We start from the raw sequence: 27,586 nt of genomic DNA, 5'->3' as shown, positions 1-27,586 counted from the left end.
GCTGATGTATCTGGTTAAAATGCCTGGACAAGATACTTGGCTAGTGTCTCTGGATGGGGGGCATGGTATCTGGGTATTGTCTCTGTTTAGTGTACTTGGGCAAGGTGTCTCCATATTATCTCTGTCATGGTTATTGAATCTGGTTAATGTTTCTAGTTGCTATGCTTGGTCATGGTATCTAGGTAATGTCTCTGATTATTGTATCTTGTCATAGTGTATGGCTAATGACTCATCATGGTATTGTTCTGTGTACTATACTTGACCAAAATGTCTGAATTCTGTTTCTGTACCTGGTCACTGTACCTAGCTAATGACTCTGGTTACTGTCCTTAATCATGGTATTTGCTTAATGTCTATGGTTACTGTCCCTGGCCACAATCTCTGGTTAATGCCTTTGCTTATTGTAACACATTGAGGTATGAGGTATTGTCTCTGCTTACTATTCCTACCCGAAAAATCTGGCTAAGGTCTCTGTTTACCTAGTTATGGTGTTCGGATATTGTCTCTGTTTACCATACCTGGTCATGGTATCCAGCTAATGTCTCTGGTTATTGTATCTGGTCAAAGTATTGGATTCATAACTCTGCTTACTGTATCCAGTTAAATATTTGGGTATTATTGTTTGTACCTTGTACCTTGTCACAGTGTCTGGAAAATGACTGCTTACTGTAGTGGGTCACAGTATCTGAATATGGTTTCTGTTTACTGCAACTGGTCACAGTACCTGGCTAATGTCTGTAGTTACTGAAAGCAGTCAGAGTATCTGGCTAATGTTTCCTGTTGCTATTCCTCATCACAGTATCCGGCTTCTGTGTCTAATTGCCATACTAATGCATGTGTTCATTGTATCTGCTATTGTCTGTGGTTCCCAAACCTGATCACTAAATCTGGATAGTGACTGGTTCCCATATCAGGCTAATATCTCTCTTAACTGTATCTAGGCACAGTATCTGAGCATTACCTACCTGGTCACTAAATCAGGCCTGGTTACTATATCTATTTAGAGCATCTAGAGATTGTCTGTTTACCTGGTCACAGTAGTAGGCTAATGTCTCTGTTGATTGTATTCAGGCATAGTATCTGGGCATTGTTTCTCTCTGGTCATTGTATCAGGCCTGGATAAGGGATCTGTTCACTACATCTGGCTATGTCCCTAGTTACTTGAACTGGTTATAGTAGGAGGCTAATGTGTCCTGAGATTGTATCTGGTCACTATCTCTGGGTTTCATCTCTATATACTGTTCTTGGTAATGGTATCAGACAAATGTCTCTGGGTACAGCACCTGGTCATGTTATCTGGCTGTTTCTGTTTACTATTCATGGTCAAGTTATCTGACTAATACCTTTGGTTAAAGTACCTGGTCATAGAGTCTGGATAATGTCCGATTTTGGTACCTCTTAATGGTTTATGGCTATTATCTCTGGTTCCTGCACCCAGTTACAGTAACAAGCTTTGGGCTATAGTGGATGTATCTGGATACAATATCAGGCAATTGTCTCTGAATGGTGTAATTATTCATGGTATGTGACTCATGTCTCTAATTGCTATATCTGGTCACAGTATCTGGATATTGTCACTGGTTACTGAACTTGGTATCTAGCTAAAGTGTTTGGATACTGTACCTACTCATGGTATCTGGGATTTTCTCTATATACTATACCTGATTATGGTACCTGGTTAATGTATCTGGTTACTGTACTTGGTCACAGTATCTGCATAATGACTCAATGTTAAGTGTACCTAGTCTCAGTATCTTGCTAATGTCTCTGGTTACCATACCTGGCTACAGTAATTGCCCAATTTCTCTGGTTACTGTACCTAGTCATAGTATCTGACTATGCTTCTTCTTTCTGTAATAGGTAACAGTAGCACAGTCTCTGCTTACTGTTCCTGGTCAAACATCTGGCTAAAGTCTCTGTACACTGTACATTGTCACAGCATTGGGTTATTATATCTGTTTACTATATCTGGTCTGTGTATTAGGATATCATTTCTGTTTACTTCATCTGGTCACAGAACCTGACTAATGTCTCTTAAGTCTGTGACATTATATGATTAATGTCTCACAATACTTGTATAATGTCCAGTTGCGGAATCAGGTCATGGTGCCTAATACCTGTGATTACTATACCTGATAATGGATTCTAAATTTTGTCTCTGATCACTTTACATATCTGATTTTTTTCTCTGGTTAATGTTACTGGTCATGGTACATACTTGTTGTTTGTGGTTGCCATACCGAGTCATGGTATCTGGCTGATATCTCTGGTTACTCTACCTGCGATGTATCTGGTGTGATGATTGTTCTGAATTTCCAATTTGATGGAAATAAAAGAGATGCCTAGTATTGGGCTCGGGATGTGGCTCAAGCTGTATGAGCTCGCCTGGCATGCGTGCAGCCCGGGTTCGATCCTCAGCACCACATACAAAACAAAGATGTTGTGCCCACCAATAACTAAAAAATAAATATTAAAATTCTCTCTCTCTCTCTCTCTCTCTCTCTCTCTCTCTCTCTCTCTCTCCCTCTCTCTTTAAAAAAAAGAGATGCCTAATATTAAAAGCTTCTGGGTGTCTCAGTGAGGTTGTTTCTAGGAATGATTGGCATATGGGACAGCAAGCTAAGGTGGATACCCATTATAAGCGTGGGGGTTGAATAGGTTGGGGTCTTGGATGGAATAAAAGTTGGATGAACGAGGAAGCAGCAGCAGAAACAAGCTCAATTCTTCTTGAATGGGTTCTTGACTACTGCTGTGATCACCTGAGGACCTCAGAATCTAGTTCTTTCATTCTTCAAAAGCAGACCATGACCAGCAACTCTCCAGGGGGTTTCCAGCCCTTTGGTCCAGGACAGGGGTGGTATCATGGTTCCTTTTCTTCTGACACTCCAGTTTCATGGGCTGAGAAGCTACTGATCTCTCCAGCTCTTCAGTCTGCAAATGGCCACTGTAGAACAATCCAGTTTCTGGTGTATAAGACAATCTAACACATCCCCTTTTTATAACAATACCTATATATATCCTGTTGGTTCTGTTCCTCTAGAGAAACCTAATACTCTTTTGTTACTGGTCACAGTATCTCTGTAATGTCTCTGTTTAGTGTACCTGGTCATGGTATCTGGATAATGTCTTTGGATAGTGTATCAGGTCACAGTATCTGAGTATTGTCTGTATTTTCTATACGTGATCACAATATCTCTGTAAGTTTCCAATAATTATACAAGGTCACAATAGAGTATAACATCTCTGGTTACTGTACCATGTCATAGTATCTGAGTATTATTTCTATTTATTGTCTATAATTATGAGATCCTATTGGTTTGGGCCTCTGGAAAGATAGAAGATGATGACAGAGATCATGTAGTGGAGCAGTGTTGATTATCTCATCATGGCCAGGAAGCAAAGATTAGGAGGGAGGGAGAAAAGGAGTCTAGGACAAATGACAAAATGTACCCTCAAGGGCATTCCCCCAATGATCTATATCCTCCAACCTTGAGCACATCCTCAAGTTCTTACCTCCAAATAACCCCTTGAGTGATGGATCCACTAGCATTCTTATAATATGTTTCTGAGGTCAGAGCCCTTTATGATCCTATCTTCTGCTCAAGAACTAATCTCTGAGCTCTCCTGCATTGGGGACCAAGTCTTTAACACATGGGCTTAATGAGGACATGTAAGATCCAAAACATAACATTGTGCCCACAGCTCCCAGAACTGTTCTCTGTGAGACAATGTGAATTGCATTTCATTAATCTCCAAGAGTTCCTGTAGTCAATAGTTCCAATATGGCTCAAACATCCAAGTTCAAAGTCTTCTCTCAAGACTCAAGGATAAATATTTGATGTGAACCACTGTAAAAAATCAAACCAACAGTTGCACGTTCCCAAGACACACACACAGGATAAATGTCCCCATTACCAAAGGAAGGAGTAGGGAAATGACAAAGAGGAATGGTTCAAAGCAAGACCAGATCCTCCCAGGGCAAACATCAATTCCTGTAGGTCCATATTCAACATCTATGTCACAGGGTGGTATGATGTGAGCACCAAAAGGCTTGTGCAAAAACTCAACTGAAAGTGGACCAAGGGCCTAAGCAATGGACCAGAGACCCTGCCATAACTAGAAGAAAAAGTTGGCCCAACTCTGTATCATCTTGGCTTTAGGAGTCAAGAAGACTCCTGGAGTGTAAGAAGTAAAACCAAGAATCAATACATGGGATGATAGCAAACTAAAAAGCTTCTTCACAGCTTAGGAAACAAGAGTGTAAAGAGACATCCTACAGAAGGGGACATCTTTACCACCAGGACCTCAGATAGAGCATTACTCTCCAGTATATATAAAGAACTGAAAAAAACTTTAACACCAACAGAACAAAACAAAAACAATCAAGAAAAACACCCACCCAAATAACTCAATCATTAAATGGGTAAAGGAACTGAAAAGGTATTTCACAGAAGAAGAAATACTATTGTTCAAAAACTGTGAAAAAATGTTCAACATCCCTAGCAATTAGAGCAATGTAAATTAAAACTAACTCAAATTTTATCTCACTCTAGAGTTAGGCGATTATAAAAAATACAAATAACAACAAATATTGGCAAGGATGTAGGGAAAAGTTTCACTAAATACATTGCTGGTGGGACTGCAAATTGATGCAACAACTCTGTATGGAGATTCATAGAAAACTTGGAATGGAAAAACCATTTGACACAGCGATCCCACACCTTGGTTTATACCCAAAGGACTTAAAATCAGCCTACTACATTGATACAGCCACATCAATGTTTAGAGCAGCTCAGTTCACAAAAACTAAGCTATGGAACAAACCTAGGTGCCCTTCAACAGATGTATGGATAAAGAAACCGTGGCATATATACACAATGGCCTATTTTCAGCCTTAAGGAAGAAATTATGGCATTCTCTGGTACACTCGGGGAGCAGGCACAGACTCTAGATAGCTCCCCAATATCACATGTGCCCAATATCACTTGTGCCCATGTATTCACTCACACACACTCACACACACACACACACACACACACAAACACACACACACACGCAGACACCATTATGAAGCCTGGTAAGATGGTGCCCACTTGAAATGCCTTCAAAGGTTGAGACTGAGGACTTGGGAGCACCATTTTGAAGTTCATCTGGGGAACAGTGTAGAGCTAAGGGGTCAAGTTCTTGTGTGGTATATTAGTCTCTGGTGTCCACAACTAGTGGGATGAAAAAAAAAAAAAAAGGAAGGTGGCAGTAGGAAAGCTGGGGAAAGGAGGAGGTAGAGTTGAGTTTACTCCTTCGTCCTCTCCACCTCTTGAGGACAAAGCAAGGAAGCCAAGTGAGGGAGAAGGAAGCTAGTTCTGTGCACACATCAAATCTCCTGGACACCTGACCTTGGACTCATCAGACCCCGGGAAACCCAGAACTTGAACGCATGGATTTATCGTGATGAGCTAGCCTAAGATGGCGAGGGGCAGGAGTGTGACAAGGCAAGGGCTCTGGGCACACCTGTGTTTCTCTGTGCCACGGCAGGACCCATTTGTGGAGTCTAGGATTGGTGGCCTACAGGTATGTCCTGGATGGCTTTGCATAGTTGAAACCACTGCCTTGGGGGTTCCAGGGTTCCTGGAGAGGGAGGTGTCTCAGAAATTCTGGGGGAAATGTGGACCAAGGCACGTTTGTTCTCAGCCCTGTTGGAGTGAAGAAGCTGGACCCGGGTGTCTTAGGGGACAGGGCATTGTGTGAGGGTGCGGTGATGTGAGTGAAGGGCCACCACATTAGGACACCAACCTCCCTGAGGCGGCAGACAAAGGAGGGTGGAGGTGCTATGGACCGAAGGCCAAAGGAGCTGCGGGTGTTGGGACCAGACACACCAGGGCCATTGGAGCCCACTACAGGTTTTGGTAGGTGCGCGAGACACTGTGGGTGGGCAGGACGCACCTCTCCTTGAGCTTGTGGACTTTGATCTTCGCATCATGACCAGTGCCAGGTCCTGGGGGCCAGAACCCCCAGGGAGAGGAGCACCATGGGCCAGGCAGGGCGCACGGGGCCATTTGTGGCCGTGACCTCACAAGGGGCGATTGTGAGGGCATTCCACGGGGCGTTATAAAAGGCAGCGGCGACAGCTGGGCTTCGTCCATTGTGCAGGAAGCTCTTGGTGGTGACCTGTCGGACTCCCAGCTAGTTAGTGCGTTTGGTGGTTGGTGGTTGGTGGTTTGGCGGTTCTGGTGTGTGTCTCTGTTCTTTGATTTGGGGTGTTGTTGTGTTGTTTTGTTGTTTTAGTCTTGCTTTGTTTGTTGGTTTTGTTTGTTGTGTTGTTTTAAGGTAGCGTCCTCGGGTGGCGTGACCGCTCCTGATGGCTAGACAGAGTAGGGAGAGTCAGAGTAGGGCGCCCAGGAGCCCCCCGCGGGGCCTGGAGGCCAGCTCGTCCTCGGAGGATGCCCTGACGGGCCAGTATGAGGTGCTGAGGTGCATCGGGCAGGGCAGCTTTGGCACGGTGAGGCTGGCCCGCCACATCCTGACGGGGGCGGAGGTGGCGGTGAAAACCGTGCGCAAGGGCGAGCTGGGCCCGGCCTTCCTTCAGGCCGAGGTGGCCATCATGAAGGCCGTGGAGCACCCCAGCCTGGTGCAGCTGTTCCAGGTGATGGAGACGGCTGACGGCGTGTACCTGGTGATGGAGTACGCTGGTTGGGGCCAGCTGCTGCAGTACATCCCAGAGGGGGTGGGCCTGCCGGAGCGGGAGGCGCAGGGACTGTTCGAGCAGGTGGCCAGCGTCCTGCGCGCGTGCCACGCCCAGGGCATCGCGCACAGGGACGTGAAGGCGGAGAACATCCTGCTGGACACGCGAGGCCTCGTCAAGCTGTGCGACTTCGGCCTGGGCTGCCAGTTCAGGCGGGGAGAGCTGCTGGACACGGTGTGCGGCAGGGTCACCCACTGGGCCCCCGAGATGTTCCTCGAGCAGTCGTACCACGGCCCGCGGTGGACGTGTGGAGCCTGGGTGTGGTCCTCTACTTGATGCTGACAGGGCACCTGCCCTTTGAAGGGGACACCCTCGAGGAGCTGAGGGACCAGGTGCTGCACCGCTCCTGCGTCTTACCGTCCCACGTGTCCCTCCACGCTCAGGACCTGCTGGCGGACATGCTGACTGGCAAATGGTAGGATGCTGACTGGCAAATGGTAGATGCTGACTGGGGGGCCATTGGCAGCTGGGCCTGTCCATGGACTGTCCATGGTGAAGGGGGCCATCTCCTGGAGGAGGGACCACCACCATCAGGAGACCTCTGCTTCTGCCTGCTCAAGGCTGCTTTCCCCAACAGGGGACGCTGCTCTTTTGGTATCCTTCCTGGAGGAATTTTAAAAGTGTGCTTCCAAAAGGCTCTGAAATAGATCAACAGCACATTAATCAAATCAACAGGAAGGCCCCTCCCCTGGAGCTGAAAATTCCCTGTTCCATTCCAAGTTGTGTCCAGTTACATTCTTCATCACACATCATCAGAGATTCTGCCCCAATGTTAAACAGAACATGAAGGTGCTGTAGTAATGAATAAAAGATTCCAATCAAAGTATTGACAACATTTAGATGCACTTAATTTGATTATAAATTTCCTATTTCCAACTTTCCAAGGAGTCAAATTCTATTACACATCAAAATCCAAAGATGCTCAAGTCTAAAATAAAGTCAGATAGTCTTTCATTGATCTTTGTTTGTATTCCCATGCCATTATCATGCAGTTTACTTATTAAATTTGATAATATAATAAATAATAATTCATAATAATAATATTTATAATAATTAATAATGATTTAGATATAAACTAGTAGTATAAACCTCCCTTATTCTTGTTCAAAAACCACTTAAGTGTATTTCTGTTAACTCTTCTAGAAGAGCACTGGAATCATTTGACCTAATCGAAAAAGTACAATTTTGATGAGAATTGTGTTTATTTTATAAATTAATTTGGAAAGGATGGACAATATCGGGTTTTCCTTTACACATGAGCTCTCAGTTGAGAAATGTTCGACTACCAGAAGATAACCTGATACCTCAACTCAAAAAAAAAAAAAATGTATTACAATATAAAGATCCCAGGGCTAGGATTTTGTTTTGTTTTGTTTACAAAGAGGGGGTAGAGAGTATAAGGGAAGCCAGTGTGTAGGGATTGGCAGATAGCAAAAGTTAAACTCGAAGCCATACAGAACCAGGGTAGTGATGATTTAGGCAGGGAAGACTTTACAGCATACAGAGTCAAAATACAAATGACTGGTTGGTCTCAGGATTATTTCATCTTGCTTTTGTTTACTACATGAACCCCACTTATAGATGATAAACGAGCTAACTGGATGACATAAAGGCAGTGACAAGGACAATCCTTGACTACAGCATCCACGTTCAAGTCTCAGGTTCCTCCATCTGCCGCGCTGCATAGTGACCAGGCCTTAAGGACCATCTGCTTGACAGATCTGTCACGCTTCCCTTGTGAGGATCCACTATGGTTTGGATGTGGCTTAGCTGTGTCCCTTAGGGTTGATGTGCTGAGATTGAATCCCCACTGAGAAGTAATGAGAGAGTAAGAACCTAATCTGGTTAAGGGTTAGAGATGGGGTTTCTGAGAGATGATTAGGATTAGATCAACAGGGTGAGACCCTTATGATTAAATTCTTATAACTTCATAAAAAAGAGGGAGAGACTAGAACACACACACACACACACACACACACACACAGGTACATACATGAGTGCACTTTCCTCATCTCTTGCCATCCTGTTGCCCTGTACTGCCTTAGGACTCTGCTAGCAAAAGAATCATCATCAAATGTGGGCCTTGAAACTCAAGAAGTATGAGCTAAATAAACCTCTTTTCTTTATAATGTTTCCCAGCTTCAGTTATTTGGTTATAGTAGTGAAAAATGGACATACCACTTCTACAATATGAGGACTTGGACTTGATGACATCCAACGTATTTCACTTTTTTTGATGACACTACTCTAGATATCTGTATGGGTTAGACAGGGTGAGGAATTTTAGGTGATGACATTCTGAGTTTCAATCATGGCAATGCCACTTGTTAGTTCTAAGACCTGAGAAAATTCATTCAGCCTCTTTGAGTGTCAGTTTCCACATCTGTGTACCTTGGGGGAGAAAATGGCACTCCATAGGATTGGTGTGATGATTAAAAGGATCAATTAATGCAATATGCTAGCTTAAGAACATTGTCAGGCAAGTGCTCAATAAATGTTAACTGTTCTTTTTGTTTTTATAATTATTTTAATCTCAGGGCTGGGGATGTGGCTCAAGCGGTAGCACGCTCGCCTGGCATGCGTGCGGCCCGGGTTCGATCCTCAGCACTACATACAAACAAAGATGTGTGTCCCCCGAAAACTAAAAAAAAAAAAAAATATTAAAAATTCTTCTTTCTCTCTCTCTCTCTCTGTCTCTCTCTTTAAAAAAATAATTATTATTTTAATCTCCCCAAAATGGGGAAAATTTTCTGTGTTCAGCAGCTGCTCAAACTTACAATTGAAGAGCAGTTTTATATAAACTCCTGTAGTGTCTTGCCACACTCCCACCAAGAAAAGGTGATGCTCCTTTCAGGTACCAGCTGCCACTGCAAGATGATCGATGCCTGGTAAACATCGGGCGGTCTCTGGCATAGCTACCAACTGCTTCCAATTAATCATGCAGTGGGGAAATTGGGAAGTCTTTTACATGTAGCACAGTGTTCCCATCCACATAATTTGCATCAATTTGGGGTACGATGGTTGCTGCCTGACAGTGGAGAAGTCTGTGATGGGTCCATAACTCTTTGGTGGCTTGGTGTGAACGTTCTTCAGAAGAATTTATGTCATCCTCTTTGTCAGAAATTCTGATGTAAAGCTCGGGATTTTGAGAATTGCTAGAAATTATAAAGACCTGGGAAAGGAGAGTGAACGATATTGCTAAATACTTTAGCTAGATCACAGATCTTTACCCTGGCTGTGCTCTAGAATTACCTGGGAAGAGTTTAAAAAAAAAAAAATATATATATATATATATATATATATATATATATATATATATATATATATATATATCTGAGCCCTTGTTAAGGTCAGTTAAATCAGCTCCCTGTGGGTCAGCACAGACTAAGGACTTGGATAATCTGTTACTTTATAGGACATGGCCTTGCTAATATCTTTGATTGTTCCTTCTAGGGAATTTTCCCCCAAATCCTGAATCCTTTCACTCTCTATGTTGCTGTTAGAATTCTTTAAGACTTTCTTTAGAGAGAGAGAGAGAGAGAGAGAGAGAGAGAGAGAGAGAGAGAATTTTTTAATATTTATTTTTAGTTTTCGGTAGACACATCTTTTTTATTTTATTTTTATATGGTGCTGAGGATCGAACCCAGCGCCCCGTGCATGCCAGGGGAGGGTTCTACTGCTTGAGCCACATCCCCAGCCCAAGACTTTTAAAAACACTAAAATTTCAACATATCTCACTTTTTACCCCATGAAGGGAACTGCTCTATAGACTTCTTGGCACTGGCCATCTGAATACTTTCAGTGACTGAGAATTGACTACCTTTCAAGCCAGATCACTCTGTTTCTGGAAGCATCTTCCAGAATGCTTCCAACCAATTCTTCAAAAACATTTTCTTATCTTGGTACAAAACATGTTCCCTCCAGCAAAAATTCAGCTGGTTCTCGTTTGCTTTCTAAAAACAAACCAAATAAACTTATTTTTCTCCCTTGGCAACCCCAAAACAATGAAAGGTTCCCATTCTATCCTTCCTGACCCTCCTCCTTTTTTAATCTTAGCAAATCCATTCAACCCCTCTCGTCAGTACGACAAGATTCACAGACTATTCCTAATCCAGGTGACACTCCCTTGGACTTTCTGTAGTTGGTTAAAGTACTTCTTAAAACACAATAACCCTAAACTGAAAATAAAAGCATTCTAAGGTACCTGAGGAACCTCATGCACATCTAATAGTCATCGAAACTGAGTGAAGTCTATATGAGAGCTTAAGATAGACTCAGGGGATATCCAACATGATTGCCAAGAGTCTCATAATTGGAAAAAAAAAGTGTGGTCATCTGTGAAGGCAGAAAATGATAACATGTTTAGAGAAAGCTGAAGAGGCCAAATTAAATTTAGGTTTACTTTTAAAAATAAATGATTGTATTAATTTGCCAGGGATGCCATAATGAAATATCACAAACTGGTGGCTTTAATAACCATCATTTATTTTCTTACAGTTCAGGAGGCTAAAAGTTCAAGATTGAAGTATCTACAGGTTTGATTTCTTCTAAGGCTTCTCTCCTTGGGCTATAGATGGCCACTTTCTTTCTGGGTCTTCTCTTTCCTGTGTTTTCACATTCCTGATGACTCTTTGTGGGTACACATTGCCTCTGTGCCTATGGACATCCATCAATGGATTAGGGCTCACCCTAGGACTCTCATTTTAACTTCATCATTCCTTTAAAGATCTGAGTTCCAAATAGAGTCACATGCTTAGGTAACAGAGGTTTAAGGAGTCAGCCCAGAACTTGTGGGGGACACAACTCAGTCCATAGCAATAGATTTGTAAGTAGTAAGTAAGTAGGTAGGTACGTTAAGTATCTATTTATCTATCCCATCTACGTGTTATTGGAGATTTCCTCCTCCTCGTAGTCTCCAGGATCTTGATATACTTTTTTGTCTTCTGTAAGATTTTTTCCCCCCAAGTTTCACAGAAGATTGGAACACATTTTCTGTAGCTTCCTGCAGCAACAAACAGAAAAGAAAAAAAAAGACATTTTTGTTTTTTTAAAAAAAACTTACTAGTTTGAAATGATTTTAAACTCACAGAAAATTTCCAAAACTCATACAAAATCTGGCCCTAGGTCCTTCACTCGGCTGCCTCTAATGTTGACATCTTGTATAACCACAGCACAATGATCAAAATGAAGAGATCAACATTTATACTATAGATTTTGAATTTTATCATTTTTTTCTCTAGTATAGGATCCCATCTAATTTCCTACATTGTTTTTCATTGTCTCCTTCAATCTGAGATAATTTCTCAGTTGTTTTGTTCTCCATAACCTTGATATTTGTGAACAGTCCCAGTGTTTTTCAGAAATCCCTCAATTTGGTTTTGTTTGATGTTTTCTCATAAACCTCAAATAGAATGAGACTATACATTTTGGGCAAGAATACTACAGAAGCGATTTTGTATTCCTGGTGTGTCAGATCAGAGAGTGTCACATGGTGCCAGTATGTCTTGCTAATGGTGATGTTAACCTTGATCACTTGGTTAGTGTGGCATTTTTCAGGGATTTAAATTATACTTTTTTTTTAACACTAAGGTTGACAGGTAGGGGAAAATTCAGACTAAAGTGGAACAGTCTTAAAGAAATCTTACAAGCTATTTAGGGTCTTTGCTTCTGATCTAATGTTCCAGATTATTTACAGGGATGATAATAAGAAATCCTACTAAACTATGATTTTTGTTTTTATTTTTTGGAGACAGATACTTCCAAACTCAGATCACATGTAGTTTCTGTTAAAAAAACAGGTGTTGAAGACCCCTCAAATAGGCAATTTGCTTTCCAACCTAGGGATTTCAAGTTGGGCTTTAGTGTCTACTGTAGTCTCCATAAATCACCACCAAACACTGCATCGGAGCAGCACAACCTATAATGACTAGGAGTGTGCTTGCTGTTCTACCACAGCTTCAAGACAAGTTCCATAAAACAACTGTCTGAGTTTCTCTAACCAGATCTTAGTCCTCTCCTGTGTATGAAGACCCACTCTTTCCTGCCTAACCCATTTTTCTTGTGCATGTGGGCGCGCGCACATTCACATACACACACACACATACACATAGACACAATACACTATGGCATTGTCTTTTTGTATATTTCTCCTATTCTGGGGTAGGAGGAAGATCATATCAGAGAAATTAACAAATTCAGTTAGGCAGCATAAAGAGAAAAATTTTAAAACCACTCTTCAAACCCTGTTATATGGAGCCAGAAATTCCTTTGAGACTTTAGCTACCACCTATTTTCATTTTCCTCATTCCTGAGTCTCAAGGCAAGAGCATTAGGTGACCACAAAATTAAGCTCCACACCTCTAGATAGGAGGGATGAATCCTGGAGTGGCCTTGACGTAGCATCTGGCAGAACACTTTATTTTAAGGCACACTCCTTCCTTCAGGCAAAGAAATAGAAAAGTTAGCCTCTTGGCTTAAACCGGGGCTTTGCAAACTCTCTAGGGCATTAGATCTGGTTAAAATGCAGATTTGGGAGTCATGGGTCTCACTGGGGCTCACAACAATGCCTTCCTAACATTCCAGGAACTGGATGCTGCTGGAGTGTGGACCCCATTTTGTGTAAAAAGGCTGCAGAGTCTATGGAAGATTTCTGGCCAAAAGAGAAGAGAAACATGAGGATTTCATTAGAAATTATACCTAACTTGTCCAGCTATGATGATAATGGAGGCGGATCATCAGCCGCCTCTGGATAAAAACGTTCTATTTCAAAAACCTCTCTCTCTCTCTCTCTCTCTCTCTCTCTCCCCTCTGGAACTTATTCTCAAGAGAAATTTAGTGAAATGGAATCACTTCAGACCAAGCCACTACCTCTGAAATTGGATATTTAACGTAGTATAAATGAAATTCCCATCTAAAGTTGTGTGATAAATTTGGAGGGAGGGTTACAGCATTGCATTCAAAAAGAACTGTGTGTGTATTGGGTATTGTTTAGCTCCATAGATTTAGGGAAGGAATGAGGGTGAAAGTGGAGATGGGGACTATTGAAAGCAAAAGTACTAGTCAGGAAAGAGAAAGAGAGAATTTAGATTACAAGTGACCCTTTACTGTGGGCTACAGTGCATGGAGCACCATATACATATTAGGCCTTTGATGATCAAAACATCCCTAAGAAAGAGAAAGGATTTTAATTATCATTTTACAAATAAGCACTAAGGTTGAAAGAGGTCAACATGATGCTTATCAAACAGCTAACTGAAATTGAAACCAAGGTATTCTGATTCTAGAACTTACTAGTTTAACCCCTGCACAGTGATGTTGCCTCTGAGCTGAAATCACAAAGACTAAAACAAAGAAAAATGACAGCTTAGCCAGGCCTCAACAATCCACTTCTCTGACCAAACCTCGAATGTTACTACCATTTGGATCTAGCCAGCCTGAAAAATGGTAAATTTCAATGACTTACCCTCTGACTATAAATTCTTTTATTTTATTTTTTCCCTTTATTGTTTATACTCTTGTTCTTAGACCCCATCAAGACCACCAGTACTTCCGACTTCTCCCTCATAGGTCAACACCCTCCTGGCTTGAAGCCCTTTACCACCAGGGCGTGTCCATCACTGGACCTGCCAATCCTGCCCTTAGGAACCTCTGTTCTGCCACACCCATTCTGAATGACTCAAGTCTCAGACAAAACAGGGTCAGATATAAAGTATGCCACTTTTAAAGGCATAAAAATCCCCCCCAAAATGTTTTACTCCTCCTCTCTCTGTGAGCTGTATGTCAACCGTCCATGGTAAAGTTGTGTGCAAGAAGGTGGAGACTTTAACCTGGTATCCTAAATGACTGTACCCTGGAGCCCCCAAGGTTGGTAACATTTGGAATTTATGAAAAAGAGAAAAAAGAGAAATAAACACCCATTAAACCATTGAGATTTCAGGTTTGTTTGTCTATTATAGAAGCTAGAGTTACTTCACAAACAGATAAGTGGTTGTCAGCATTGGCCTCTGATTGGATGAAAAAACCCAAAATATGTGGAACTGACTTGGCAGTTTGGGAGAAGGTTCCAGGAAGCTGATATTGCAGGCAGGGCCGGTGGATGCTCCTCAGAAGCAACATTTTTAACAAAGGATTTGATGGAACATGGAAGTAAGATTGCATGCCTGCTGAGCCAGTGATCCTAAGGAAAATGGATGAAAGAATCAGAAATGATTATGATTACTAGTCATCAGGAAGTTTTTATAAGAAAGAGATAATCTAAGAATACATTTGGTGGATTTTTAATTAGGATAAAAGGGAATGAAGAGATACCAGAAAGTTGGGGCCTCAGAGGTAAACAAACAAAAACAACAACAACAACAAAATAACTATTACCATTGGCTCCAAACAATAAGATAAGATAAATTTCAATATTTCCTATCTCCACCTCCTATGCTAAATCTATGAAGCAATAGCTTCATAAAATTGACTAGTTGAACATTGTGCCTATTCTGTGTAACAAGGATAAGTTTAAGGGTGTTCTTTTTCTATGTACTTTTTCCAAGGGTCTCAAGGTAAACTGATACTGAATTAAGAAAGAGAAGCATCAGACAAGAAAGAAAATAAATAAAATGGATTAAAGACTTTGTCTAGAAAATAAATTTGGATTGGGTTTCTGATGCAAGGAGTTGACTAGAAGTGAATAAATCAGAAACCTCCTAAACTTTTTGATAATTTTATTGACCCAAGGAAACCACAATTGGAGACTGCAAAACCTTTGTGCAGAACTAAAAGTAACTATACAGCCCCAAACTATACCAGCCAAAAATAAATCCAAAAGCTATGCCACCATCACCATTCAGATTTAGAGAATAATGGGAAAACAAGAACCATTCAGAGCATGTGCAGGTGTCTCAGACACTCTGGACAAGGTAGCTCCTCCAGCAGAGGACAATTAAAACCCAATTAAGGACATTTCTACAACTGCAGATAGAAGAACCTCTATAGTCCTTACCCTCCAGGCATCCCTAACAAGATGAAGCCGGTATTGCTGTGCTTTCTATTTATTCCTCTCCTAAATGAGAGAAATTTTGCCGTTTTCTATCACTAACTAACTGTTATTTGGGAAAGCAGTTTATTTTTTTGGTTTATATATCTGTAAACAAAAGAGTTATATTTTCACATGATTGGGAAGGCTGAACTGGAGATCCTGAACTTTGAGCTAGATGCAGAGTTCACACAGGTCTTTGGGTTATCCTTTTGGATGGATCATGGTGAGACTGAGGTAGGTGAGTGTTTCATGTTTGTGAAGGACAGTGTAATGGTTATCTAGTGACCAGAAGAATTGACTGCAGCGTAAGAACTGCTATTGTTTACCAATCTTATTTCCTTCTTCTCCAGACACTTAGCTATACTCTATTTCCTGACTCTCGTGTAGCCCAATAAAACCACATGACTGCCTTCTGGTCAATGGTATGATAGCAAAGTCATGCATACCACTTCTAGGCTTGATCCATTCCATCTGAACCAACTCAATCCCACACTCAACCTAGCCCTGCCTTCTGGTTGTCTGTCATCATACAGGGTAACCTTCAAAATCATGTGTTTCAGATAGTATAGTCTCTCTACCTAGCTTCTTAAATGCCTTCAGCAAGTCAGTCTCTCAATTCTCTACTAGTTGAACTTTATATAAGTCATAGCAAATTTATTTTTTGGTTAAGCTACTGAAATATGGGAGTTTATCTTTCATTGTCTTAAGTAAAAATTTTAGAGGTCATTGCTTTGAACTGAGCACCTCACTAGGCTTTAATAGTTCAGATCAAACTAAGATACTAGGTGCCATATAATCACACTGAAGTTATAAATGGAGAAGTGTTTAAAAAAATAGGACATTCATAGAAACTATACCAAGGAGCTCAGTAGACTGAGCTGGCATGGTAAAAATATCCTCCCTGTTTTAACTCTATAAGGAAAGTAACTTTTAAGTGACCAATATACTCTTTGTTCCTTTTTTTCCCCCAGTTGTTTTTACTTACATAGCCCACCTCTTCACACAGCTCCTAGAGAGTCTTTCTATTTTGTAGATAGGATGCTTCCCAATTCATGAATTGCTAATAAATGTCAATGAAACCATTAAAATAGTTTGTGGAATTTTTTTTTAATTTGGCAATAGAAACAAAATCTACTTAATAATATACTGTGGGAAGAATACTCCAGGATGAGAAAAAAGCATGCGAATAAATACTTCCCTTGATTGTCTGGTAGAGTCTAATCTTTGCTTCAGAATAGGAATGACATTTCTATTCTTCATAAGTACTTTTTTTTTCAATCTGAAATAGATAATTCTATTGCCAAACTAAAAAAGACCAAATGTGATTTTTCCCTCCCATCCCACAGAGGAGTTGTGTGATTCTTATTCATACTGATATGCTTTCAGCAAGATGTGAGTTTATATACCAGTTTTCCCCTTACTTGCAATACTGTCTAGAGCAATTTAAAAATAATCTTTATTGAGACTCATTTTTCTCATATCTAAAACTTTTGTATTAATAAAGATAGGTTTTATGTGAAATGAACATCTAACTAGCTTAACACAACAAAGGATTATTATTTCTATGAATAAATATCCATGTGAATCTAGATGACTTCTCAGTACAATTTTCCTGCAAGTGCTAATGTACAAATCCAGGCTGATAAATTTGTCATCTCATGGCTTCATTAGGTGGAACATGTAGCCTCCTTGGTCAATAACTCTGGAAAGAGGCTAGAAATATATCCATGAACTTCTCCGTGTGTCTTCCAAAATTATCCATGTCACTTCCTCTAGTGGACGATAGGCCAGAACTTATCTCCTGGTCTGACCCAAACTCAAGATAGCCTTCCATGGGCTAAAAGGGTGTTAGTAATATCTACCATGTTTGGATAACAAAACCTTTCCCATGAGTATGTTGTAAAAATTTATAAAATATCAGCAAAAGAAAGTAGCTTTAGAAATTCTGAAGTTATACCCTTTCCATAAAACTCCAGTCTCTTCATGAACTACTGGGAGTGCAGAAGGTTTTGAAATCTTTATTTTGGAAAATAACTTCCAATGGCTTCCTGATTTATCTATTTTATTTCTGAACCATGTGTACACTAAACCATAGTACAATCCAGTAAACACATATTGACTATCTACTATACTCAAGTCACTCTCCTGGATGTGGTAGAATCAGACTTAACTTTGGAGGCTAATGCTAATAATAAAAAGGATAAAGTTAAATAAACTCTTTGAAGAGTACCCATTGAAGTCTGGCTTTTATTGTTGTCTGACAAAACACAGATGTCGTGTTCCTACAGGGTCCTTCAAATGTCATTCCCCAAGGGTCTCTGATATAGAAATTGATGATTTTAATCCAGAATCTTTGTTATTTATTTAAATAAGAATTTAAATAGGCTCAGGGGAAATAATAGTATTTTATTATCTTCTATTTTTTTCCCAATGCTTTACACTGTAAAAAAATGATATGATTTCAACTTACCCCACATATTTCCCCCAAGGAGAAGTGATTATTTAATATCCTAGGGGTTTCTAGTAGCTCTGCACACCATGGGCTGGAATTTTCTCTGTAAAATTTGATGTTATTTTTGTGTGAATATGTCTTTCTTTTTGTGTGGCTCAAACTTTTCTGAAAGGAAGTCAAACTGTCCTTTCTCTGCCTTATCCCCTTTACCCTAATCCATCTGTTATTATTCCCCTGGCTTCTCTGAGGACTAAATGTCCCTAACTTAATTTTGCTGAAGTTAATGATATGGTGATAAGAAAAAAAAGGCAGAGGGAGAAAATGGTAGGATGTAGATTGCCATTAGTCTATAGATATATAATTGAAGATTTCAAGTGGGGGAAGTTTGCTGCAGCGTTGTTAGAACAGCTCTTCAGGGTGCAATTGTCAACCAGGTTTCAAAATTGCAGAGTGGGAGAGCAGCCTGACACCAGGGGGGTAGGTAACAGGCTGCTGAGTCTCTTGCCAAGATTTAATAATTATGATGAAAATTCAAGAGTCTCATTGCGAGAGGCTGAGGCTATTTAGAGCTTCCCCCACCTCACTCTGTCTTTGCTGATCAAGGCTCATTGTTCTCTCACTTAATGTAACCATAGCTTTCAGTCTTCCAAGTGCTTCTTAACTTATCCCTTTTTGTCATTCTGCTTGAGTCTTATCCTTGGAAAAATGGAACACAACCCACAGTCCTAACATGTGCCCATTGTGAAGGAGGATGCCACTTGAGGCACTTGAACATAGACTAATAATGGCTTTCAGGACTGGGTGCAGCCAGTGGGTTTCATGAAAGTTCTCTAACTCTTTGGATCAACAGAGACACAGGTCAAAAGTCCACCACTGGATATGGTTTGTTTCCCTGGAGAAGTAGATGCGCTTTCAAAATCTTTTGTTGTCAGTTCTGTTTCTTTGACCCAAGAAACCATCCCTACTCCAAGTTATTACTCTTATACTTCTAAAGCATTAGGCCATTGACAAAGATCTGTCCCATATATTGTCTCACTTTTTTTATCCCAATATGAAGGAAAGAAACTTCTACATACCAAGTACTTTCTGTGTGCCAGACCCTGTGCTGGGCATCAATTCCAAAAGCACTTAAGATATTTTACAAAACTACCTAAAGTGTAAGATTACCCAAATCAAATCTGAAACAAAAGGAGAAGGAAAATCAAAAGCAGGACCTTAAAATTTAATCAGCAATAAGGCTAGAAATAAAATCCTGCACACTTGTGGGAAATCACAAATTTGGTTTCCAATTTCAATTGGAGTCCATGCAAAAACAGGGAAACAATATAATCACAACCAAAGCAAAAAGAGAAGCAAACAATTCCACGATTCACAATGTTCATCAGATAAAAGCAATCCATGGGGTTTAGGAAAAACATGTCTATTCTCTGGACAAAAAAAAAATAGGCAGGAATTTTCCTGGGCTTTCTCATAAACAGACTTTTGTTGCATAAAGAGCAATATCCTCAACAATATCCTTGAACAAGAACCAATTATAAGTAGAATAGGATTTATTATTGTTGAAATATAGAATAATTCTTCACAGTCAGAACTTGGGAGATGCACATGAGGCTCATGATGCACAGAATTTAAAGAGACCTTCACTCTCAGGAGAGTGCAATTTCTTTCTGGAACTTTGTGCCCTAGGTACCTCCCTAAACTTCCACTAATCCTGCCCCCTTTCATTATATCACTCAAGGCCATAGTTAACAGCAGAAATTCTCCAATGTGATATTTCTCAGCAAGGGTACTTATCCTTCCAGGAGACATTTGGCAAACACTGGAGTCTTTATCACCACTGTATAGGGTGGCATTTAGTGGGTAGAGGTCAAGGAGGCAGTCAAAGATCTGCCATTGTTTGAAAGTCCCTCTGAATCTCATATTAAAACTTAGTTCCCAAACTCATATTTAGATGGTTATTTGGAGGTGGGAATCTTGGGGGTAATGAGGATTAGGGATCATCAAGGTGGGGCCCCCATGATGGAACTGATAGCTTAATAAGAAGAGGAAGAAAATCCTAAGCTGACTCATGCTTGTTCTCTTTTTCCTCTGTCATGTTATGATGCAGCAAGAAGTCCCTCACCAGATGCTGAGCAGATGCTGGCATCTTCCTCTTGGACTGATAGGACCATACGCCAAATAAACTTTCATTCATTATAAATTACCTGCTATTATGTATTTTGTTATAGAAATAGAAAATGAACCAAGAAAGCATCCTACAAGGCACACAGAAACCACCCACAGCAACGAATTATCCAATCCAAAATATCACTAGTGTCCAAGCTCAAAAAGTACTCTTAGGAGAGCTGTACTCCTAACCCTCATAATCCTGCCATCGTGTGGCTACTTGTTCTATAAGAAGACCCTGCTTTCTAATTTACTTGGGGAGTTAAGGATTCCTGTTGGATAACTTCCTAAATATCACTCACAGACTGCTTCTTTTTTATCTTGCGTGTGGACTATTGCTGTAGCCTTTATGATAGACACATCTGATTGTTTGCCAGTAGCATCCCTGCAGCAACAGCATCTCTGTTCAGAAAGCTCATACTGATCCTTAGAATAAAAAGAGATCTCTTGATGTAGACCAATCATGTGGATCCTATTCCTCTCTGTCAGTGACTGACCTAAGTATGAAATTTTGCCCAATGATGTAATAGGAAAGTAAGTCCTCTGGGTAATTCTGGGAAAGATTGTTGATTTCTGATAAAAGGAACAGAAGGCTCAGGTTGATATCTTTTGTTTTTTTTTCCCTGATTTAAAGGTAGACTCAATGTCTGGAGCTGTGGTGACTATCTTGACATCATAAGGTGACCAAAAAAAAAAAAAAAAAAATGGAAGGGAAGACAAGAGGTGAAAAACACGAGAAAGAGAACACACTCTTGCCACCCAGTTTTTCTAAGCTGGCTGTTCTTTTTGTCTAGACTGCTCCTCTTCCTTCCTTCATATGCTTAAATCCTAGTCATACTTGACATCTCCCTGGAGGGTCTCATCTTTAGGAAAGCCTCCTCTGACATCATTGATACTGTCTGATCTTGCAAGAAGTTTGAAGCATCATGAAAGCCTCTTCTATAGCATTTGTCACAGTTGCAACTTTATATTTGTTTATAGTATGATTTGATTTTTTTCCCCCAGACTGAGCTCTAAACTATAGGACAACTGAAACCATCACGGTATCTCTGCATCAGCAGATAGATCTCCATAAATAATTTTCTTTTGTTAAGTGAAAAAAAAAAACTTAAAATATCAGAATTTAGAATGTCTCCAGTCTTTTTTAAGTAATCATTCCAGAAAATCATTTTGCTCAACATGTTTGCTAAATAACCGGTAGATGATGAGTTCAAGACCGCATTTCGTGGAAAACAACTAGAACCCAGATATGTTCCCTGTGGCCAACTGAATATAAATCCTCACGACATAAGAGGTAATTGAGCTTGGACAGGCAGGACTAACTTCCCTTCTGAAAGCTGAAGTGTCCACAGGAGAATGCTTACAATGAGGCCATTCCATCTGCCACTAGAGGTGAGATGAGGGCAGGCCATGGGCAAGGCTAAAATTCTCAGCAGAAGTTCATTTTGAATGCATCAATCCACAAGGTAGTAGTGGGTGAATAAAACTCTGGAATCATATAGTATTTAACACGGCTAAATATCTAAGTGCTTCACATTGAGGATTTGATACATTTTTCATAATGGTAATACATTTATGGGAGTTAGGTCTGATTATCTATTTTACAGAAGACTAGTTTCTGCTGATACAACAAATAGGCAAGTTTAGGGCAGAGATTCGTCTAAGTCCTCAGCTAATATTCTTCCTTCTTTTCCACTGGTTCTCAAACTTGACTGCCCTTAGGATCACTTGGAGAATTGTAGGGGTCCATTCTCAAACTTTTTAAGAATTGAACAAGCTCTATGGGTGGTTCTACTGTGCAGCCAGGCTTGCGAACCACTACTCTGTCTAATTTTAAAACACATTACTGGCCTGTAGTGCTGAGTAGTGGCCCCTTAAATGTTCAAGACCTACCCTCAGGATGTGTGAATGTGACGTTGTTTGTAAAAAGGGTCTTTGCATTTGTTAAGGATCTTGAGATGAGAGCATCTTGGATTTAGAGTGGGCCCTTACTCCAATGACAGGTGTCGTTAGAAGAGAAAGGGAGAAGGAGATTTGAAACCAAGAGACACAGGGGAGACAGGGAAGCAGATATTGGAGTGACACTGCCATAATCCGAGGCAAGGCTGGAGCTTTTGGAAGCTGGAAGAGGTGACAAGGATTTCCCTCCAGACTTCAGAGTGAGCATGGCCTTCCTGACACCTTGGATTCAGACTTCCAGTTTCTAGAACCATGAGACTATATTTTTCTTTGTTGTTTAAGGTGCTATGTTTGTGGTAATTTGTTTCAGTAAACTGAGGGATTAAGACAAGGTCTCACTTGCAGATATCCAGAGATTCAGTAGGTCTTGGATGAGACCTGAACATGTGCATTTCTAACAAGTTCCCAGGTAACATTGATCCTGCTGTCCAGGGACCACACTATGAAAAACAGTGTGCTATACCACACAGCCCTTGTCCAGCTGGTTGGTTTTCAAGCTTCCCTCTGCAATTGTAGATGTGAGGAATAACTAAAAGAAAGGAGAAATCGATAGGCCCTCTAGATTTTGATTATCACCATTACCAAAAGTCACTGTGCAATTGGTCTTTAGGAAAAACCAGTTGACTAGAGCAGTTCCGGAAAGTGGACTAGGACTTAAATGTGGAATAACACTAGTTTCCATTACATTTGCCACAGGAATGATATGATTGCATAGTGCACCAAATACCAGGAGAAGCACCTTAGTTTACTGCCAGCTGATTTATCCAGGTGATTTATACCCAATTTCTTTGTCTGTCTTATGGGTGATTGGAGAGAATGAGGTGCATCTTTTCCGGCTCAGAGGTCTTGACTCCTTCTATATTGGGGATTCTATCAACTATTGCCTTCTTGAATATATATCCTTATTGTATATCTAAGGTTCTAGGGTTCTTATCCATTTCTATAGACAGATAGTCATGATTGTACTCACTCTCTCTTTTTAAAAAATCATTCTGTCTTTAGCTACATGCCCTCCTCCAGAGATCTCTGTAACATGTCCCATCCCTTTTGCAGACAAATCTAGTAGCAGAATATGCTGAGTTTTCTTATTTTTTTTTTTACCTCTACTCCAACAATTTGCAGAGTACCTGTCTAGCACTCTTGTTGAGATGCTTTAGTGTTCATCCTCTTTTCCCTGCACTGATATCTTGATAGTTCTCAATTGTCTTTTCTGAGCCTTTCTGTACCTGTGCTACTCACCCTTCTGAGTTATTCATCTATTGATAAAATTTGAGGGCCATAATTTTGTGGAAGCATGCCTGGTCTTTATTTCAAGCTCAGGTCTTTCTCTTTTTAGCATTTAACTCTGCTATCCAATTGTTCACTCCACTTGGACACTTTTGATGCGAACACATCCATACCTGAACTCCTCCTCTTCCTGTCCTCTAATCTATTCCTGCTCCTGGGCTTTGTTCTCTCTGTGGTGTGTTGAGAGCCACAGCCAAAGGGGCCCCAGCAAACTTCCAGCTGCCAGCAAACTTCCAGCTGCTGGCTGATGATTGGGTCACAGCGGCCCCAGCAACATCTAGCTGATTGGCTCCTCCACAGAGCTGCTCATTGGGGGACTTCTTTGGCTCCGCCCATGCAACTCAGCCAATCGGCCTCAAGAGCAGGAGGATTGTGGGAGGTGGAGAGGCTGGTGTGGGGGTGAGAGGCTTGTGGGAAGCCGGTGGTGGCAGTTGGGCTCTGAGGGTTTTTTCCTGAGGAGCTGTTTTGTTTGGCGTTTGTAGTTCTAAAAATAAAGTTAGTTTCTTTTGACAAGTGGCTCCTGAATTGTGCCCAGCCAGACTGCGGCAGTGGTGCTACTTGTCCCCAGTCTCTCCAAGGATGCTGACAGTAACAGAAGCATATCTTTGTAGTACCTCTCATCTGTCAGGCCCTGTTTTAGATTCAGGAAATGAGCAAGATGGCTATGATCCCTGTCCTGTTCTTAGAATCCTCTGATGCCTTCCCCACTTGTCCCCCATTCACACCAGTCATGGAGTCTGGCCAACTCTCCCCTTTGACATCACCTGAACTCCTTCATGTCTCTCAATCTCAAATTCTAGCCCACCTCTGTCTGTTGTCTGGATGGATATAATTACCTTCTTCAGGTTCTCCCTGTCTTCATGTCTCCTCCTCCAATGTATCTTCCATACTTCAGACATGGCGGTCTTTTGAAATTGCCAGTGTGTTCATGCTACCCTCTTGCTTAAAATGAAGCTATATGCTAACATTGCATATAAAAGTCCCTCATCCTTAGGAAGGTTTGTCAAGCCCATGGAAATGTAGTGCCAGTCTAGTGCCCAGTTCTCATATCTTGCTGCAGTTTGCCCACCTGCTCTTAACACTTGTTGTTCTTCGAACATAATACACTCCCTTTCAGCTCTGAGGCATTGCAAGCATGCTTTTTTCTCACTAGAATACATTCTCTTCTTGTATCCAGTCCCCTAAACACCTCCACCATCCACATTTCCCTTGAATGACTGGTAGTTATTATGCAGTTTCCTGCTCAAAAGTCACAGACTCAGGAAGACTTTCTTGGTTCTTCAAGTCAGAGTTTCTTTTCTTGGTCCCCTGAGCAGCCTCAAGGAAGGGAAGTCTTTTATAGATTGTGGGGTAACTCCTTGTGTGTTCATTTGTATTCCCCATAAAAAGGTAGTTTCCCTGAGGCAGGTATTATGCTCCTTTTCTATTTTATTTCCTATGCCTAACTCAATAGCCAAAAAATAGTAGGTAATAAATATTTGTTGTCTAGATAAGAGTTTTGCAGCTTCAAGAATATTGACATTTTGGGCTGGATACTTCTTGTGGGAGCTGTTCTGTGCACTGTAGGATATCTAGCAGCATCTCTGGCCTCTATCCAGTAAATAGCAGTAGCATCCCCCTCCACAATTTTATCAATCCAAAATGTCTCTACACTGCCCAAAGTCCCCTGGTTTCAAAAAAATAATAATAACAATGAATCTCTAGTGATAACATTTTTCCTAGATGAAGAAGCTTATTATGGCTAGAATATGATATTGAAAAGGCAAGACATGAACAGAATTGGACTTAGAGACTGGACACAGGCATTGAGATGGGATAATACTCCAGGCCCAGCTTGGGTGAAGATTCTGATATAAAGAGAAGCTCAGCAGTAAAGCATTGCCTGAGATATGAGAGTCCAGCAAAATGGCAGCTCAGCATGAGTATCAACTAGCCCAGCTCTGATCTGGACAGACTGCATTTGAGTTTTAGCAACACCTCTTATAAATGGTGTGATCTTTGAAACCTTACTTCACCTTTCTGAATTTTCATTCTCTCTTCTGTAGAAAGAGGACACGAACATTGCTGTAAAGATTAATTGAGGTAATATATCTATGAAATGTTGGCACAGAGCATTGGGGCATAGAAATACATGACAAGTGCTCATTATCATTAGCACCATTGATAATGTTATTACCTTCAGGAAGTCTAGGAAAGTGGAGCGTTCTGGCAGGAGACTGGTATCTGCAAATAGTCATGAGAAATAACAAGCAGGCAGGCAGGCAGTTCCTATTGGAGAGGGCTCCTCACCTGGCACAGGTGAAAGACTGGAAGAACAAGGTGCAGTACCTGCCTTCATGCAATCCTAAGACCTTTGAATAAGGGCAGACTAATCATGGTTTGAATAACTACCAAAAAATGATTCCTGATCAACCTAATGGGAATCCCAAGTATTTGATACTTACTAAAATAAGTACTACAAGTGTAGAAATATTTAAAAATGAGGAGCATCAGAAAAGTAAATATGTGAGTAAATGTAAATAAATGTTGACAAAATAAAAGCATAGACAATAATGTCTAAAGAGGTTAACATATAAATGAATTACGATTCATGGCAAATATGGTATAAAACAGAGGAGCAATAGAATCAAAGAAGGTTCTAAGCTTCTGGCATTGCGTAGGGTGTGGTAAAGGAATTAATTTATTTTATATTCCAATAAGTCAGCTATGTATATTTTAAACTCAAGAATAACCAATAAAGGAGTAGTATAAGAATATGTGTCTAACAGATTAATAAAAGGCAAAGTTTAATAATATGTGCATTTATTATTAATCCAAAAGGAGTTTTAAAGATAGGAGGAAAAAAATTGGGGGGGGGGAGAGAGAGAGAGAGAGAGAGAGAGAGAGAGAGAGAGAGAGAGAGAATGTCAGAGAGAGAAAAGAACATGGAACAGATGGTACAATATGAAAACAAATGGTAAGGTGGTAGATATAAATTCAAATATATCAGTAATTACTCTTAATGTTAAAAGAATAAATATCCCAGTTAAAGGGATAAGCTTATTAGATTGGATAAAATAACAAAATCCAACTTTTTGATGCTTCCAAGAGTTTTGCAAAGGATAGAAAAGTATCTGTGAAAACTCTAAACAGAAGATGAGAAAGCTATTCTAATATCCAACAAAGTAAACATTAAGGTAATAAGCATTAGTAAAAATCAGAAGAGAAATTTCATAATGATTAAAGGGCCAGATATGAAAACAATTTTAAATTTGCTTGCACCAAATAATCGAACCTCAAAATACTTAGGGAAAAAGCTGACAGAACTGACTAAACATCAAAAAGACATCTCTACAATCATAGTTGGAAATCATAACTCACTTCTATCAGTAGTAGACAGAGACAGCAAGAAAAAAAATGAGTTAGGATATAAGATTTTAACAATACAAATTACAAACTTTACCCAATCTCTTCTAAATGCATATTCTAAGTTACTGTAATTTACCAAAATTGATACACATTGGTCCATTGAACATCTCAATACATTTTTAAGAATGAAGTCAAAGTATCTTCCTTATTTTGAGAGGCATAAATATTTAGCTACCCACTAATACTAATTTTTTGTTAAAAAAACTCTCACATGTTTGATTATCAAGCAATAAACTTAAAAATAACTATATGGTCAAAAGAAAAAGAAAGGAAAAAGCAAAGAAATTACAATAGAAAATGGGGACTATTTAGGAATGAATGATAAAAATAAATATCAATTTGTGAAATGCAACCAAAGCCCATCTTAAAGAGAAATTTATTGCTTTAAATGAATATATTAGAAGAGAAGAAGGGATAGAATTTAATTTTATAAGTCCTTAAGACTTTCTCAGGAAGTTAGACACAACTATAGTAAATTAAGCCAAAGAAAGGAGATAGATAGAAATAATAGATAAGAGGTAGAAAGTAATAAAATATAAAACAAGCATAC

The sequence above is a fragment of the Spermophilus citellus genome, assembly GCF_964194105.1.
Source record: "Spermophilus citellus genome assembly, chromosome: 6".
Lineage (NCBI taxonomy): Eukaryota > Metazoa > Chordata > Mammalia > Rodentia > Sciuridae > Spermophilus > Spermophilus citellus.
Note: the sequence above shows the minus strand (reverse complement) of the source record.